The sequence below is a fragment of the Microplitis demolitor genome, chromosome 2, assembly GCF_026212275.2.
Source record: "Microplitis demolitor isolate Queensland-Clemson2020A chromosome 2, iyMicDemo2.1a, whole genome shotgun sequence".
In the NCBI taxonomy this organism is placed as follows: Eukaryota; Metazoa; Arthropoda; class Insecta; order Hymenoptera; family Braconidae; genus Microplitis; species Microplitis demolitor.
Window position 1 is genome coordinate 19288156 of NC_068546.1, and position 18218 is coordinate 19306373.

At 26.4% G+C, this 18218-nt stretch overlaps 1 non-coding gene across 1 annotated transcript; it reads left to right on the forward strand.

Annotated features, from left to right (window-relative positions):
- The first annotated feature begins 8137 nt into the window (after positions 1–8137).
- Positions 8138–15567, forward strand: LOC103568454 (uncharacterized). Its single transcript, XR_008403330.1, has 5 exons — positions 8138–8832; positions 12301–12407; positions 12696–12822; positions 14885–14973; positions 15061–15567. It is a non-coding gene; the product is annotated as an uncharacterized LOC103568454 (transcript).
- Positions 15568–18218: the final 2651 nt, after the last annotated feature.

Below are 18218 nucleotides of genomic sequence, written 5' to 3' on the forward strand. Positions count from 1 at the left end.
GTATATAAGATCTCATTGAGTAAGTAAAAGGTGCTGATTAATCTTTCATAAAAAATTAAGTGTCGGGTCTGATTATTTAGACGCGGAAAATGTCTGATGTGCGTGTGATTTTTATTACTTATTTATTCATAAATTTAAAGTTGTTGGTTTATAAATTATCTTTATTGAAAAGGCTGTTGCTCTGGTTTTAAATATCATTGAGATACAAAGAAGACGCGGGAAAGTTTAAAATCTCTACTTAAAGATGTTTTTGTAAATTTAAATGTCGGGTAGTTTGCTGAAGAGTTGAGGGTCGAAAAGAAAAGATTTAACACAATTTATTTTATTTTTTTTCTATTTTCATTTCCCAACTGTCAGTCATGAGGAAAAAATGCCGGCGTGAATCGATCGAAAGCTTAAAGTTTAAGCTTTTAAATGAGAGTGCGTGAGCTACGTACGATTTTTTGTTACCGAATTGTGATAATTTTTAGCAACAGTCGTCTTTTTCGCTCAATCATTCAATAAGACCGGAGCGGATTGACGCAGGGTAATTTTAGAAAAAAAACTAAAGCTTAAACGATAAATTTTCGAGTTTGTTTATTCCGCTAAATTAAAATTAATTTCTGCAAGACAGAGCTACGAGAATCACTTAAAGTTATCCTTAAATTGCTTTTGAGTTTATCCGTCAATCTTAAAACAATTTTTAGTTATTTAATAACAGTGGGTTTAGAAAGTTGACATTTTATTTCTGTATGCTTACAACCTTCTTTTAAAAAGTAAAAAAAAAATGGTACTTGAAACCGACCCGAGTTAGCCACAAAAAGTCCAAATAATTTCTACCCCAGACCCGATACTATTTTTTCCGAGAGTAAATTTCGCTAAACTTCAAAGAATAATTTTTTTTAATAATGAACGAAATTTTGTAAGCAAATGTCAGCAAATAAAATATAATAAATTTCGCCCAATAAATTTGAAAAACATAAAAATATCTAAATACGTTAACAAGTTGACAAACTCATCCGCAAAATAATTAAAGTCCAAATCAGTAAATCCTTTGTTTCTCTGAACGACAGCTGCCGCAGCTTTAAAAACTCACTGACAGTTACCCATTCAAACTAAAATAAAAATAATAAAAATATTAAACGCAATAATAAAAATATTGCCGTCATATGTCGCTAAAACATCCACTTTCATAAATAAATTTATTTATTTATTAACAAAAGTAATTATAAATATAAAAAAAAAACTACATGCTTTAATTTATACAGAAAATAATAATGATAATAGTAATAATAATAATAATAATAATAATAATAATGATAATGATAATGATAACAATAAGAATAATAAATAATAATAAAAAAAACTATAAATAAATAAACATTTGTATATTTATTATTAATGTTCACGTAAATGTTTATAAAAACAAATGTCACTTATGTGTGCTATATATACATAACTATTCCCGAAGCAATATCGTAATTATTGAAACAAGAAATTTGATATGACATGTGTTTTTAAATACACTCGGGATTAGATAAAACAATTAAATAAAATAAATAACAAATAAAAAATACTTTGTGCTCATTAGAAAATGGTGAATGTTATATATTAATGTATCATTAAATGTCATTGTTTTAACTACACATCACTTACTGTATTTATTAATTAATTGTCATTTAAATAAATAATTAAAAAAAAAAAAAATTTTTTTGATTTTTTTCAGAATTTATGACAATTAGTTAATAATTAAAATAAAATCACCAATTGCTTATTAAAAAAAAATTAAATTAAATTTATAAAATCGAATCTCACTTATTGTTCACGTGTTTAATTATCAATGTAATTGCTTAATTAAAAAAAATTAAAAAAGCGTCAATTTAGATTAAGAAGAGAAAAAAATTATAGTTTGTCGACTATTGAAAATGAACAACAAATAATAATAATAATAATAATAATAATAATAATAATAATAATAATAATAATATTAATGATAATTATAAATAATAATAGTAATAAATAATAATAATAAATAAATAAATAATAATAATAATAAAAATAATAATAATAAAAATAATAATAATAATAATAATAATAATAATAATAATAATAATAATAATAAATATATAACTAAAATGTAAATTAAGTAATTTTTCCTCGGACAATTTGGGACTCCGTGGTTTGCTCCCAATCTAAAAAATCATCCCCAAAAAAATTACAAAAAAAAAAAAAAAATTAATAAAAATTCAAAAAAACTAAAAAAATATATAAACAAAAGTAAAAAAAAATAATAATCATAATAACGATAATAAATAAGCAAAGCAACAAAAAAATGTACGAACGAGTAATCGAGTCTTTGAAAGCTATAATTAAAAAAAAAATAAATGCGGAGAGTGAGTGCGTGTGTGTTGACAGAAATAAATTAGCGCGTAATGTGGAATGGATTGTAGCTAGATAGGCAATTTTTGACCATTATTATTGATTAAATAAAAATTAATTAAGGCCATAATGGCAGAAAAAAAATTAAAACGATCAGTATACGATCGCATTATTATTTTATTTCACTTGTTTTATTTTGTGTTTATTATTATTTTTTAAAAAAATCTATATAAATATATATAAATAATAAAAAATAATTATTGTCAAAACTTGGTTATTATTTTATAATGATTATATAATTATAATAAAATAAAATAATTAATTAATTAATTGACTATTAATATTAATAATAATAATGAATAATAACGATTATTAATCCTATATTAAACTTTTATTGTAAATCTATTTACGCAATTATTTCACGTCCCTCATTCTCGTGTGTACGAGACGTGGAATATGTATATAAAAATATATATTATTATTATTATTATATTTGCGCCCGCGCACATACACACTCAAAATATAAGACACGGGATTATTTAAATAAATAAATAAATTTATTCAATGAATTTTAAAAATAAATTCGAATATGGCGCGATTTATAGCCAACACATTTTCTTATAAAAACTAAATTCTATTATTTATTAATTAATCAATTAATTAATTATTAATTAATTCATTAATTAAAGACAGTGTACGCAGTCTTTTTGAAACGATGAGTTTTTTTTTTCTATCAAATACCCGCGATAATTCAAATTTTTATACTTTCTCATGTCGACAAAATGGCGACGGCGTCAAAATGGCGGTCACAGAACATTAAAATTTTTTTTTCTTGTTAATAACCTTATAAAACTTAACCTATTGCATTAATTAAATTTCAAAAAAATACTTTATATATTTAATTAAATACTACAATTAATTTTATCATTAAATAATTAATTGAACTCAAAGTTTCCGAAAGACGGCACTATTTTTAAAAAATATAATTACTTTATACACATAATTATTTACTCTTTAGCATTACACACAAACGGCGTAATTATTTATATATTAATATATAAAAAAAAAAAAATTAATAATAATACTAATAAAATGTCTGAAATTGAATAAAAATTTTTTGGATATGATTAAAAAATAAGAATAATTGTTTAAAAATGAGTAAAAAAGAAAAAAAAATATTAAGTTTATTTATACATAAACCAAAGCAATATAACGTAATAATTGTATATAAGCTTAAGTGTCACACGTATTTGCGAATGTTTTTGATGATTTACGTTGAAACATACACACAGACACACAATTATATAAATTTATTATTGTAATTATAAATTATAATTATAAAAAAAAAAAAAAACATTTATTGACTAACAATAATAAATAAAATTATGAATTAATAAATAAAAAATAATTAATTAAATGAAGTGTGTAGTATGTATATTTTGAATTAAAATACACGCGCTTTCAATTCAATGTAATAAACAAATGAGCAATAATTAGCTCATTTAATATTATTAATAATAATAATAATAATAATAATAATAACAAAATATGTACTTTCACTTCTATTCGTATTTAAAATTGTTAACAATGGAATACAAAATGTTTTAAAAAATACTTTACCATTTTTTTATTTACACATCTTCTTTTTATTTATCATTTATTATTAATTAATAATCATTATTATTTTATTACCATTAAAAAAAAAAAATTACCTAGGTTTTATTTTTTAAGCTCTAATATTAACGCGGACTAGTTCGAATCTCGTATTTTTTTTTTATGCTAAAAAAAAAAACGTGAGTCGATGAAGAAATTGCGGGAAGAAAAATAGTCAAGAGTCAATTTGTCGTGACTTTGCGATAAAAAGTAAATATAAAAAGTATGAATGAGTGTACGAGTGTAAAAGAGTTTAAAAAATAAAAAATAATAATAATAAATAAAATAAATGAGTTTTAAAAATTGATAGACGGTATAAGACGGCGAGGAAAAACCTGCAATATAACAAGCAATAAATAATCCACTCTTAATCTTTTTCCATGTATAAATAAACAATTATGTGGATGCTTAATTAATGAGATTTATTTATTAAAGCAAAATAATAATAATTAAAAAAAAAAAATAAATAAATAACAATTTTACATATTCTTACTAATCGCAAAGAAACAATACAAATAACGATAATTAATAACGTCTAGTGACATATTTAATTATACGATTATGTATTTGAGTAAATAATAATATTAATTAATATTATTATTTAAATACAGAAGCAACAAAAGCTAACAGAAGTTTATCTATCTAAGTACGTACAGTTTCAATTTTAATACATACACTAAACGATAATAATGACATTTAATTTTTAAGGTATATAAGATATATATGATGATAATTTATAATAATTATAATGTACAGAATATTTATGATGAAAAAAAAAACTAATAGGCCTAATTTTGACAGGAGAGTCTTTTAAATTTTTTTTTTTTATTTAAAAATTTTTAATTATCAGTCATTAATTTTATTTTAATTACACTTTTTTTTTAATAATTAAATAAAATGTTATCACTTATTGTTATGATGACTCTCTAATCAAAACGGCTGATGGATGTTTTGTGATAAAATAAAACAAAACTATTGGTCCAGAAAGAGGGAAAATAATCGGACATTAAATATAGATATGTCTGTAAGATCGAGCAAGCGAGTTTTTGGAAAAACCCGCGAATTAAAACGGATATAAAGGGCCGATAAATTTTATTAATTGTGTATGTATACAGATAAATATTGCGATTATAAATAAACCATTAAAAAAAAATAAATGAATAAATAACATTTAAATATTGTACCCCTGTACATATAAATATATATTGAATAATGCAATTACGATATGAATTATTATATATATATATGTATATGTGTATATGTGTATATGTATACATATGTATATGCATATATACATACATATGTGTATGAATGTAATGAATTCATATAACGTTTTATTAATACATTGTTTTAAATAATTAACTGAATAATTATGATTGCGATGACGATTATTATTAATTAATTATTATCATCATTATAATATATTATTAATATTTAAGAAAAGGTTCACAACGTGCCGTGTGTATGTGGGAATAAAATATATAATATAATGGACATTGTTCAATTCAAATTTCTGTCTTATTTATTATTTTCTTCAGTACCCGCATGCTCCTTTAATTTTTTTTTAAATTAATTATTTAGTTTATTTAATTATATATTAACTTATTAAGGTTTTAAGAAGTAGGGAAAAGCTGTAGAATGATAATTTCCGGTTTGTTTGCCAGAAAATATAATCAGGTAGACAATAGAAAAGTTGACATCAATTTGATCACAACTAATTGACGTCAACTTGCTGATCAGAGTGTGGACATCAGGATAAGTAGGTAATAATATATTGCAGCAAGCTTTGTTACCGCTGTATGACATATGTATGAGTCTACTCCCTAATGTACAAGCTGATGGCAAGTTAGCGACAAACTACTGCTGCAACTTGTAGCCAAGTTAAACGGAAAAATTGGCATTTTCATAAGTTGGCTACTGGACGTCAACTTTGTGAGAAAGTTGATGGTAAAAGTTAACATCCTTTAATTGACGAAAAATTGGCAACATTTTGTTGTCAACAGTTATAAGAGCTGAAGTTGTCGTCAACTTGAATGCAACTAATTGACATTGACTTTCTGACCAGAAAGTCTTGCTATGAGGAACTCTGATGATACACAAAAACTCTCACGAAAATAAATATAACAGCAACTTGTCGCCAAGTTGGCCGCAAAAATTGGCATTTCCATAAGTTGAGAACAACCTGTCGCCAACTTTCTGAGAAAGTTGGTGACGAAAGTTGACATCACATTAGTTGACAAAACTTTGCCTTCAATTTTCTCTGAAAGTTGGCAACAGGATGCAGCAATTGATTACCACTAACTTTCTGGTAAGGTTGGTAACAACTTGTAGTCATCAGTTACAAAGACTGAAAGTTGTCGTCAATTTGGTCGCAATTAATATACATTAACTTTCTAATCAGAAAGTCTGGCTATCAAGGATTACTATCCAGTGTTTTCCGTCAAGTTAACGTCAAGATTGCGTTAAGCTCTGCTGTTTAAAGTTTTGACTAATATGAGTACAACATAGACTTCAAGTTGACGTCAATCTACAGCCACAATTGGAATGCAAGTTAACCAAAAAATTTGCGGGAAAAAAATTTGCAAAGCAAAACCTACTTTCAATCTGACAAAAAGTTAAGAAAAAAATCTTGAAGAGCTAAATTTTTCTTTGAAATTGACCACAAATTACCGTAAACTATTTTTCACTATGCCTGCAACAAAAGTTTAAATCCCTGCCCGGTTAATAGGGGGAAGAAAATCAAAGTCGTTATTTTCTTATGAGAAAACGAATGATAAAAATTAACGCGTCCGCCATTCTTTCCCAAACGGAGAGAAAAATTCAAGTTTGCAGGTACGGATTCGGTGAAAAATAGTACACACCAGGGAAGAAGGTATATATTTTACCTCCAGCTTCAGCTCAGGTAGGCAATAACACACGTGGCTTGCGATGTCCTACTTTCTTCCAAGGGTGTGTAATATTCTATATGAGCACACCATGCCAAGAACATGCTGAGTGTAATTTATAGGACGCCGCTGCAAAAAGACAATTTTTCATCTAAATGATAATGTTTAATTTAAAAATTTAATAACACATCTGCGTATTTTTTGAAGGAATATTTTCAGCGGTATTTACAAGAGATTTTAAATTGATGCGATCTTGCTACTTTTAAAAAAAAAAAAAGAATTCGATATTATACGATATACCAGGGCTCAGGTGCAGCAATAAGTTTGTTTGTGTGTGTGCGGATGTGTATATTAGGGTGGCCCAAAAAAACAGACTATTTTTTTTTTTCGAGTCTCTTATGAAAATTTATTGATTTCCGATGTTTTAAGAAGCCTCTCCAAAAATTAACTCGATAAAAAATTTTCAAGAGGTTGCTCACGAATTTTGAAAATATCAAAAATGATCGAGATTTGAATTTTTTCTTTCAAATTTTTTTCTTTCTCGTGGCAGCAATAGTTTATGTTTTTGAAAATATGTCTATGCTGAAAATTTAAGCCCAAAATTTGAATATTTAAACGGCGCTCAAGAATTTTGAATATTAACTGATAATATGTAACTACACGGAAAATAAATTGTAGTAATGGCAACAACAACTGGAGTTCCATTTACCACAGGCTGTAGTATGACATGAGACAACTCCAAATTGTGGTCAAATTTATAACAATATTGTAGTTAAGCGTCAACTATCGAAAAAAGTAAGATATGCCACAGCATGCGGTATTTGCAACTCCAATTGTAGTTCAATTTACTCGATATGCGGTTACGTGAAAATAAACACTATATAACCTCAAATTTTTATAAATTATTTTTAAAAATCACTTATTGAGTTATTTGTATAGTTAACATGGTAATTATTTACAAATAGGGTCCACCCATGCTGGGCCATTCAATTATTAAAGTGTCTCATAAATAATCATCTGACTTTTTTAAAACCCAAAAATTAACAATTTTTAATTTTTTTTTATTCTGCTTGTTCTTAAGGCGCATTTATAATAAAAAATGTCGTGAGAAAAAAAATAAAGATTTCGATAGCTTTTTTGCCTTTAAAAGTTGGAAAAAAAATTGGCTTTCATGTTTTTGGATAAAATTTATATTTTATCTTTTTTGATAATATTGATGTATTTTTTTTTCAAAGTACATAAAACAATGAACAATTAAAAACAAATTGATCAATTTGATCAAAAAAAATGTAACATGGCCCAGCATGGGTGGAACCCACTTGTAAATAATTACCATGTTTAGTATATATGAATAACTCAATAAGTGATTTTTAAAAATAATTTATAAAAATTTGAGGTTATATACTGTTTATTTTCACGTAACCGCATATCGAGTAAATTGAACTACAATTGGAGTTGCAAATACCGCATGCTGTGGCATATCTTACTTTTTTCGATAGTTGACGCTTAACTACAATATTGTAGTAAATCTAACCACAATTTGGAGTTGTCTCATATTATACTACAGCCTGTGGTAAATGGAACTCCAGTTGTTGTTGCCACTACTACAATTTATTTTCGTGGAGCTAATTTTTGGAGAGGCTTCTTAAAACATCGTAAACCAACAAATTTTCATAAGAGACTCGAAAAAAAAAAAAAAGTCGGTTTTTTTGGGCCACCCTAGTATATATGTATAGATCATACGTTAAAATATAAAAAAATATGAGATAGTGGTTATCGACTGTAATTAATATCTAACTATCATTAAAAGTGTCGCATTCCGTAAAAATTTAAAACGCTCAGTTATTTGTGCCTTACGTGGAGTTTGATTAACAAATTTTATTACCTTAACTGCCATTCAGTAATGAACACTTCAACTACTAAGTGAACATAAATTGTAAGTATATATCGAAAATAATGAATCTTTCTAATATACAAAATCTATAAGCAATTTACTGCAGCAAAATTTGTTAATCACTCAGAGAAAAAATAACTTGTAGAAATATTTTATTTTCTTCTTATGAAAAATTATGCTATTGGAAATTTTTAATCTTATATATACTCGAGTCAAAAATAAAACTTGATTCAGGCCCGCTTCGCCTTATTTTCTTTTGAAGTTATCGATTTCCCGACGATTTTTCAATAAGATCTCGACTTTTTCGACTTAAACTACATTTTTTTCAACTTTTTCAACTTATTTGTATTTTTTGGTGTTAGTTTGAACTTATTCGTCTCTACTTCGAGCACGATAGTCATCCACCTTACTTTTGACTTGCTGAACCAAGTCAAAAAGAAGTGATTTCGCGTGCTTAAAGGTAATAGGGCTTATAGCTAAGGGTTAATAGGGATTTGTGGTGAAAGGGCGTATAAAAAATTTTTTTTTACCATTCGGTTTGAAATTGTCCGAAACGTGAAAATCTGTGAAAAAAAAAAAGTTGGTATCCTAAAGCTGAAAGGGCGTATCTCAAGACATACGCCCTTTCACCTTTAAGAAAAGTACTATTTAAAGGTAAAAGGGTGCATAAAAAAAATTTATTTTCTATACCAAATGTTAAATAATAGTTTCACAAGACAGGTTATACTAAAATAACAGCCTCATATAAAAAGTTTGATATAAACAAATAGAAAACAAATCAATTACAAACAAATTATGTAAAAATTAAGTAATAAAAAAAATCACAATGACAGATAACATTCAAATATTTTGAAATTTCCCGCCAGTCGCCATACACGGTAAAATTGAAACCCGACTGGTTCCTGTGCAGCACAGGAACCAGTCGGGCTTTAATTTTTCCGTGTACTATACCAAAATGAGCCCGATGTTTTTTTTAATTAAACATTATAATTTTATGATAATTGTCCATGTTTTTAAATTTTATAATAACTATTTCTTAAAATAAAAAGTGAGTGTTTGTTTAAACTACGAATATGTTCTTTTGTGAGCTGGACGAAAAAAAAATGATACGCCCTTTCACCTTTAGATCACCAAAATTTCGAATTCTTAAAAGTAAAAGGGCGTATAATTCAAGACACGCCCTTTCACCTTTCAATTTTTTTTTTTTTCAATTTTAAGCGTAGATGTGTCTACTACTCGATTGGCAATAAAAAAAAATATGCGCCCTTTTACCTTTGCAAAGGTAAAAGGGCGCATAAATTGTTATAAGCCCTTTTACCTTTAAGCACGCAATTTATCCGCCTTCCTTTCACCTTAATATATAAAAATTATTTCACCTTAGTTTCGACTTTTTCGCTTTATTTAAGTCAAATAAGTTTACGTCACGTCAGTTTCGACTTGAGTTCGACATTTTCAAGTTTCGAGTATTCAACGACTTTTTTACACTGGTATAATAAATAAATTTTGATTTCATTCATTCTGTAAAAAAAAATATTCTCCAACTTGGATTCGCAATATCAATGTCGGTTGCTTATTTTTAAGGGCAACTTCTTGTTGTACAATTTGTAGTTTAAATTCAATGATAATAAGAAAATTAGCATTTTAACTGACTGAATAAAATCGGTGATCTTGTAAAATGAAGTAGCTAGAGACGTTTGTGTTTGAACTAATAAAAGAACAGACGGTTTCTTGAGATAGAGCTCTCATCGGATTTTGATATTATCATTTTTAATTCTATTCCGAAAGTCCAAAAGTTTAAGTTTTAAAATCTAAAACCTTGTTCTTTTTCATGATACCAGCATCGAAACTTTGTTTCAGTGTCTCTACAACCAGTCAAAAACAAACTAATTTCAGTTCAATGCCGCGAATTAATATTAACAAAGACATAAATTGTGAATGCCCGGGTCAAAAATAAAACTTTATTTAGATTTGGATTATCAAGTCGAAATTTGAAGCCGTTTTTCACAAGACAAACTCAACTTTTTTTCACGGAGATATGAAATACATTGAGTTTTCGCCTTAGTTTAGCCTTAACTGGCTTACTTAGTCACGATTTAAGACAAAAAAGTTTAAATCAAGTCGAAACTGACTTGATGTTGACTTATTCGACTTAAATTATAAGGCGAAAAAGTCAAAACTAAGGTGAAATAATTTTTATATATTAAGGCGAAAATAAGGCGAATAAATAACTTTTTTCGACTTGGTTTAGTAAGTCAAAAGTAAGGTGAATGACTATCCTGCTCAAAATAAAGACGAATAAGTTCGAACTAAGACCGAAAGATACAAATAAGTTGAAACTAAGATTAAAAAAGTTCAAAAAGTTGAAAAAAATTTAATTTAAGTCGAAAAAGTCGAGAGCTTATCGAAAACTCGTCGGCAAATCGATAACTTCAAAAGAAAATAAGGCGAAGCGAGCCTGAATCAAGTTTAATTTTTGACCTGGGATCCCTTGTCACACAATATACTATTTAAGGTGCCGGCGGGTAATAAGGTCTAGCTAAGGGAAATTTTGAATGGAATCGAAAATATTGAATTTAATTATCGAAATGTATCATTAATCTTTATTTCAATACATTAGCCATAAAATGTAATGCAGTAATGGTAATTTTGACCATAAACAAAAAAAAATTATACTTTTACAAAAACCATAAGGATAGGCCTTATTTTACTACGGTAGGGTAATAAGGCCTACGGGTTACAACAAACTGGAATAGTTTAACTATACTTAATAAAATTGGTATTAGAGATGAATCATCACTTAAATTTAGCAACAATACTTTTTAACAATCAGAAGACTATATTGTTTTGCTCAACAGCACTTAAAATTATCAGTACTCTTTTTGAGAGTTAGAAGACTAGATTGTTTTTTATAGTTTCTTCTGCGCTACGACAGCATATGACGGATGATGAAATATAGAAGACAGGGAACGTGGTATCGGGGCTCTATAAATTTGTCATAACATCTCTATGCAAGACCCTTCTACTAAACTAGCCTTTGGCGAAAGCGATTTTAAATATCATTTCTGTCACTTAGGACTTATTACCCGACAGGCCTTATCACCCGCGAGTATCTTATTCTCTATTGTTGTTTAGGTAACAATTAATGAAAATTAGTGACCTTCGAATATTTTATACGCAGAAAGATTTCTTGGTGCAACATATTTTTCCTCGTTCTAAGAAAATTTCTGTTTTCATTTCATAATGCGAAACTTTTCTTGCGCCAAGAAATCCTTTTTTTTTACTCTCTAAACATGAATAAGTTAAAGAAGTGAATATTCACTTATTTTCACTAATTCATGTTCAGAAAGTATGTGAAATTTTTTTGCCAATGTATAGTTATCTGCAGTAGTTAAAAAAAAATACTGAATATTATTACGTAAAGCTTTTGTACCAGAAATAAATAAATGATATTGAATATTTTTCTGCAAACTATAGTTCTCACATTCAATTTAAAAATTTTTTATCTTTTAGATAATTGATTTATTTCCGTTGTCAGTGCCACGTAATAAACATCTTTAAGTGCACGTCGTTAACAAAATGATATTTTAACGACTTTTGACAAGAACAATAATTATGAAGTTAAGTAATTTAATATATAAATTTTTATTTACGTTTTAATTCGACCTATATAATAATACACATAAAAAAAATGGATTTTTGGCACGAAAAATTTTTAACTCACCCAAAGAAAATTTTTTTGCAGTATAAATTGAAAAGGAATTTTCTTAAGGCGAGAAAAAATTTCTTGCGCCAAAATTTTTCACCCTAAAAAAATTTTTGTTTTCTTTCTATAGTGCAAAATTTTTCTTGCGCCAAAAAATTATTTTTTTCTGTGTAGTTATTTAAGACTTAATATTTTTTTATAGATCGCAAATTTTTCTTACATCATTAGTATCCTAGCTGTGAGTTTATTGGTCTTTCAAAATAAATTTATTGAAGGATGTACCTGTATCAGTTTAACCCGAAGTGAACAATTTTTAATTTCAGACTTTGGTACTTATCACTCATAGCAGTATTTATTTAGTATAAATAAAGACATTTATTTTAAACAGTTTTTCAGTTTTATTTGGTTAAAATAAAGCGTTATTAAGTATTAATTAATATAAGTTTGAGTCAAATAAATTTTTAACTGTCGCAATTTAATTCCCGGATACTTTTTGAAATTCCCTGTCATTTCCATGATATTTCCCGGTTGCATTAAATTCCCTGATAATTCCCAATATTCCTGGTTTTCCCAGTTTGTGGGCACCCTGATTAAAAATACTCATTGAAAAGTATTGAAAAGGATAAAAATTGAATCCTTTTGAATACTTTCTATACCCCAAGGTTTTCATCGGGACATAAATTTAATATTTTTCAATCATGTTGGATCCAAAAATAATATAAAAATTTCTAAACTTTCGAGGAATTGAAAAAGATTCAAAAGAATTGATATTTTCAATCTTTCTCAATACCAAAAAAAGACCATTCGGCAGCCGAAATGGAAGTATATTTTTCATTATTTATTTAATTATTTAAATCTGTAAGGTAGGCGGTGGCGTTTAAAGATTCATCTAAAGCTTATAAGATCAATTATATTTATGCTTGTCAATTTTAAAAAAATACTTTATGTATACTTTAATGTTGAGATTTTAAAAGTGTTACACGGCAGGAATCAAAATTGGAACAGTTACATGAATTTATTAAAAAGTGGAAAAACGAATGCAACAGATAAATTTCAATAAATAAATCGGTAATTTTCGTTGAATATAAAAAAAATACTACTGAAATATGAAGCTCATTAGATAAGCTACATAAAAATATTAACAAGATTCAACTATTATGTATTACTTGAAAGTTATTAAATGAGAAAGTAAAAAAAAATGTTTTTCTATTTTTCTGAAAATTTTGAAATTCATCAAAGTATTAGAAAAAATTATCTAAAGAGTAAGCAACAGAGTTTAAATTAAAGCAAATCGAATAAACGTAAAGATTCAATCACCAAAAATAGATTATCTCTTTAGGGTCAAAAGTTAGTTAAAGATAAATCAAGAAAAGTTGAATTTTTTGAAAAATTAAAAAATCTTTAAATGACTATAACTTTTAAACTTATTGGCCGATTTAGCTCATCTTCGAACTGAACCGAGCTCTTTAGCTAAAGAGTATGCAAAAAAAATTTCATTAAGATCGGTACAGAATTGTGGACGCTATCGTGGGAGAACCGCGCGTTATATCGTATATATATACACATTTTTTCACCAATAGTATTTTTGGAACCTACTTGACTCAAATAGATAGAAAATGTTAAAATTTTTGTAAAGTTGCGTCATGAGGACAAATACAACACTTAGATTTTTATAAAATCTACTAAAAAGTTCCATATTTCAGGTTAAGAGTGGGATCGAAAAAGACTCAAATGAATTAAAATTTTCAATCTTTCTGAATACTTTTCAATAATAAAATAATTTCACATTTCGGGTTACGTATGGGATTGAAAAAGATTCAAATGAATTAACATTTTTGAATCTTTTTGAATCCTTCTCAATACCAAAATAGTTCGATATTTCGGATCGAGTGCAAGGTTGAAAACAATTAAAATGAATTGACATTTTTGAATCTTTCTGAATCCTTTTCAATACAAAAATAATTCCATATTGGAAGGTATTGAAATGATGTAAGATTGAATTCCTTTCAATACTTTTGAATCCCATTTAAAGAATTACAGAGTATTCCAATGATCAAAATTTCAATTCCATTCGATACTTTCCAAAACCTCCGTATGGATTGAAAAGAATTTAAATGATTTTCAATCCTTTTCAATGAGTATTTTTAATCAGCTTATTGGCTTATTAAAGTAAGCCATAATAAATATTTATTTGGTTAAGCTTTCAAAAAAATCATTTATTAACTATTAATGAATCTTATTTGGCTCAAATAAATATTTCTATCAGTATATATTATGATTAATTATTAATTATTAATTCCTGAATAAATTATTAATTAAAGTAATAAAATTTCTTATAGAAAAGTTATGAAATTTTATAATTATCTAATGTACTATTTTTTTTTATAACAGTATTAAAAATACAAGCAAAGGGGTATCAGGATTACAATCATCCTTATTACAATCGCTCGTACAATTTTACGATACTGACAACTTATAAGGTAAACAACAACTATTATAGATTTTTATGGCAAACAATAAATTAAATGTGCTAATTATTGATGACTGGAACTTAATTTAATTTGAAGGTAACAGAATATGCTGATCAATATGTGCACCAAAATAGAGTAATCACTCCACAACATGAATGGTATAATTGTGGAGTTAAAATGGCATATAATGAAACTCTTATAATTAGTGGAAGATTAGAAAATAACGTACCTGCCACTCATGAATGTTTTCTCGTTATAAGAGGAGAAGAAAATATCAGAAATTTTGATAATTTTTAAAGGCGGAATAGTAACGCATTTTTTTTCTTCATAATAATTTTACATCGTTTATTAAGGCCACATGAAGTGAAAAAATTTGGAAAATCAAAAAGTGCACGACTCATAATGCTCATTTATTATGAAATAATAAAATAATAAACAAATGGCGGGAAGCACGAATAAATTTAAAATATATACAATTTTCTGTCATTAAAATTTGTTGTTTTTTTTTTGTTTTAATTATATTAGACATTTTTTATAATTGTAAAAGAATTTTCTCAAAATATTTCGGTTAATAACAAGAAAAAATATATGTAAATAAAAACAAATAAAAATAAACAATTGAATTGAAAAAATTCAGGCTTACCAATTAGCAATAACACAAAAAAAACAGCTGTACTAAGACGGTAGTGTGCAAGTGCTCGTGGTGGAATAAATGTACGTATAATGTATAGATATATCACCATTCATGTTAATTTTACATAGATATATATATGTATAGTTATACAGCCTTTTGATTCTTTTATTAATTGTAATTAAACGACACTGAGTTACTTAGCCATTTTCAATAAGGGATCTACAAATCTTTCAAAGAATTTTCAAAAAAAAAGTTTGATTCAATTACTGGATTTTTTCGCAAGTTATCGTATCTACGGGATTCATACTTGACGGACAGGAAATTATTTTAAACTATTTTGATGGTTTCTCGGTTTTTATTAGACAATGCTGCTACAATGCTTTTCTTAGTTATGGTAATGAAAAAGCGCGCGGGAGTGTTCAACTAAACAACACAATTTTGTGTTAATTTTCGAATAACACCCCGGATCGAAAAATTTGATCTGATTTTAGTCTAATTGGACTGTATTTGGACTAGTTGATCTGTTTTTGATCTTTTATATGAATTTTAAGCTGTTTTTGATCTGTTGTTTTAAAAAACAATGCGTTATGAGCAGACAAAATTAGATTAATTCTTGAACTTTGAAAAATTTTAGTTTTGAAAATTTGCAAGGACAAAACTAGATTAAATCATGGACTTGTAATATTTTTATTTATGGACAATATTTATAAAAAATATTTTAAGTTACAGAATTGATTATGTTTTGTTTACTATTTATTTAGTGTCTTTTGTTTAAAAATTTCGGCAGTCAATGAAAATTTGACAGCTTTATTTTTTAGTTGTCTTGGCTGAATATTTATAGTATTGAATAAAAGTAATAAAATAACTGTTAAAATGTCAAGAAACTTTTCTTATTTACTGGAAAAAATCGAAAAATATTTTGGCATTAGAAAACATCAAAATTCTTGTGACATCTTATTACGAGTGCGCATTAGCATGTTTCAAATATCAAGAAAATTAAAATAAATTTATAAATCTAGATTATTATTATTATCATATTGGTAAAAAGTCCTGTTTTAGATGTGGTCGATTAAAAACAGACTAAAAATTATAGTACATAAAGTCTGTTTTTGTCCTTAAAAATAATTGAATACAGACTAATAATTATCACAAAAAAGTCTCTTTTTAGTCTGAAAGGAATTTAAAACAAACTAAATATCATACGAAAATAAGTCGGAAATTGGCCTGAATAAGGACTAGTACGGGTAAAAACAGATCAATTTCCTATTATATGAAGTAAATACGATTTATAAACTTAAATTAGAAAAAAAATATTTGAAATTATCATTTATTTTAAAACAGATCTAATTTTTTGACCCGGGATAAAAAATGTCTTACATTCCAGATTTTCAAATCATTTAACATGAAAAATCAGTTAAAGTAAAATAACACACACGGTTTGTGTTGAATTAACAACATTTCTGTGTTAACTGTCTGTGTTAAATGTTAATTAATAACATTTCTATGTTGAAAATCAACACAAAAAGTTTAACCAAATAATTTTTTAACATAAATACACAAAATTTCTAACTCTTTATAAGTATGTCAATAAAACTTCACTTCATCACTCGAAGCTTTAGTTTTAAAAAAATCACTCCTTATACGGGGTAAATATGAAGTTTTTTATACAGCAAAAAGATTTGGATTTCAATTCAATCGCATCAACTGATTCGGAGTTTGAATATTAAAATAAACTTTGCTCGGAGTAAATTTAACTCCAAGTCCGTATGAAAAAAAATATATGCCCGAATATATATTCTTTTCATATGGGAGGGAATAGATAAATAAAAAATCATCCGCTTCGCATTCACCTCAAATTCACTCTGGATTTAATCTGCAGTTACTCTGAAAATTTTTTACAATGTAATTTTATAAGCATCAATATAGAAAAAATAAATATGTCATTGACTTTTGAAAATTTATTTGAAAGCATCAAAATAATCAAAAAAGCCATTATCATTAATTTATAGTCTACAGTTAATCACAATACTTATAGTTTTATAACTTGAAAAACCGTCGCTAGGATAATGATTGTCGTATAAAAATAAAAAAATGTTCCTTGAAGAAGATTAATGGTGACATTACAGATTTCACGATAAAAAAAAGTACGGTAAAATAAAGAGCAAAAAAAGTAGAAAAAAATGAATACCTTCTTTGAATTATTTCTACAAAAATACCTTTAATAATACTATAATATTTGATATACTAAAAGATATGAAATTTAATAACTATCCTAAAAAAAAAAATTATGATTAAGAAAGTTATTAATTTTTAAATCCATCAAAAAATTAGTACATTGTCATTTCAAATAACTGATTACGTATTAAATTCAAAATTTTTTTATGTATTTTCAAAAAATATTTTTTGGGATTTCGTAACTCTTTTATGAATTTTATTTACATAAAACTCGATTATATTATTTCTAATTTCATCGAAAGGGCTGAAAATCATTAAATTACATTAAATATAAAAAAAAAAATTGGTCTGTCGGTTGACCCTGCGGGCCAGCCCCAAAATTTCCCGCCTATTCCGAGCTCCCTCCTGGAGCTCGAAAAATTGTTGTAGATACATTTTCGAGCTC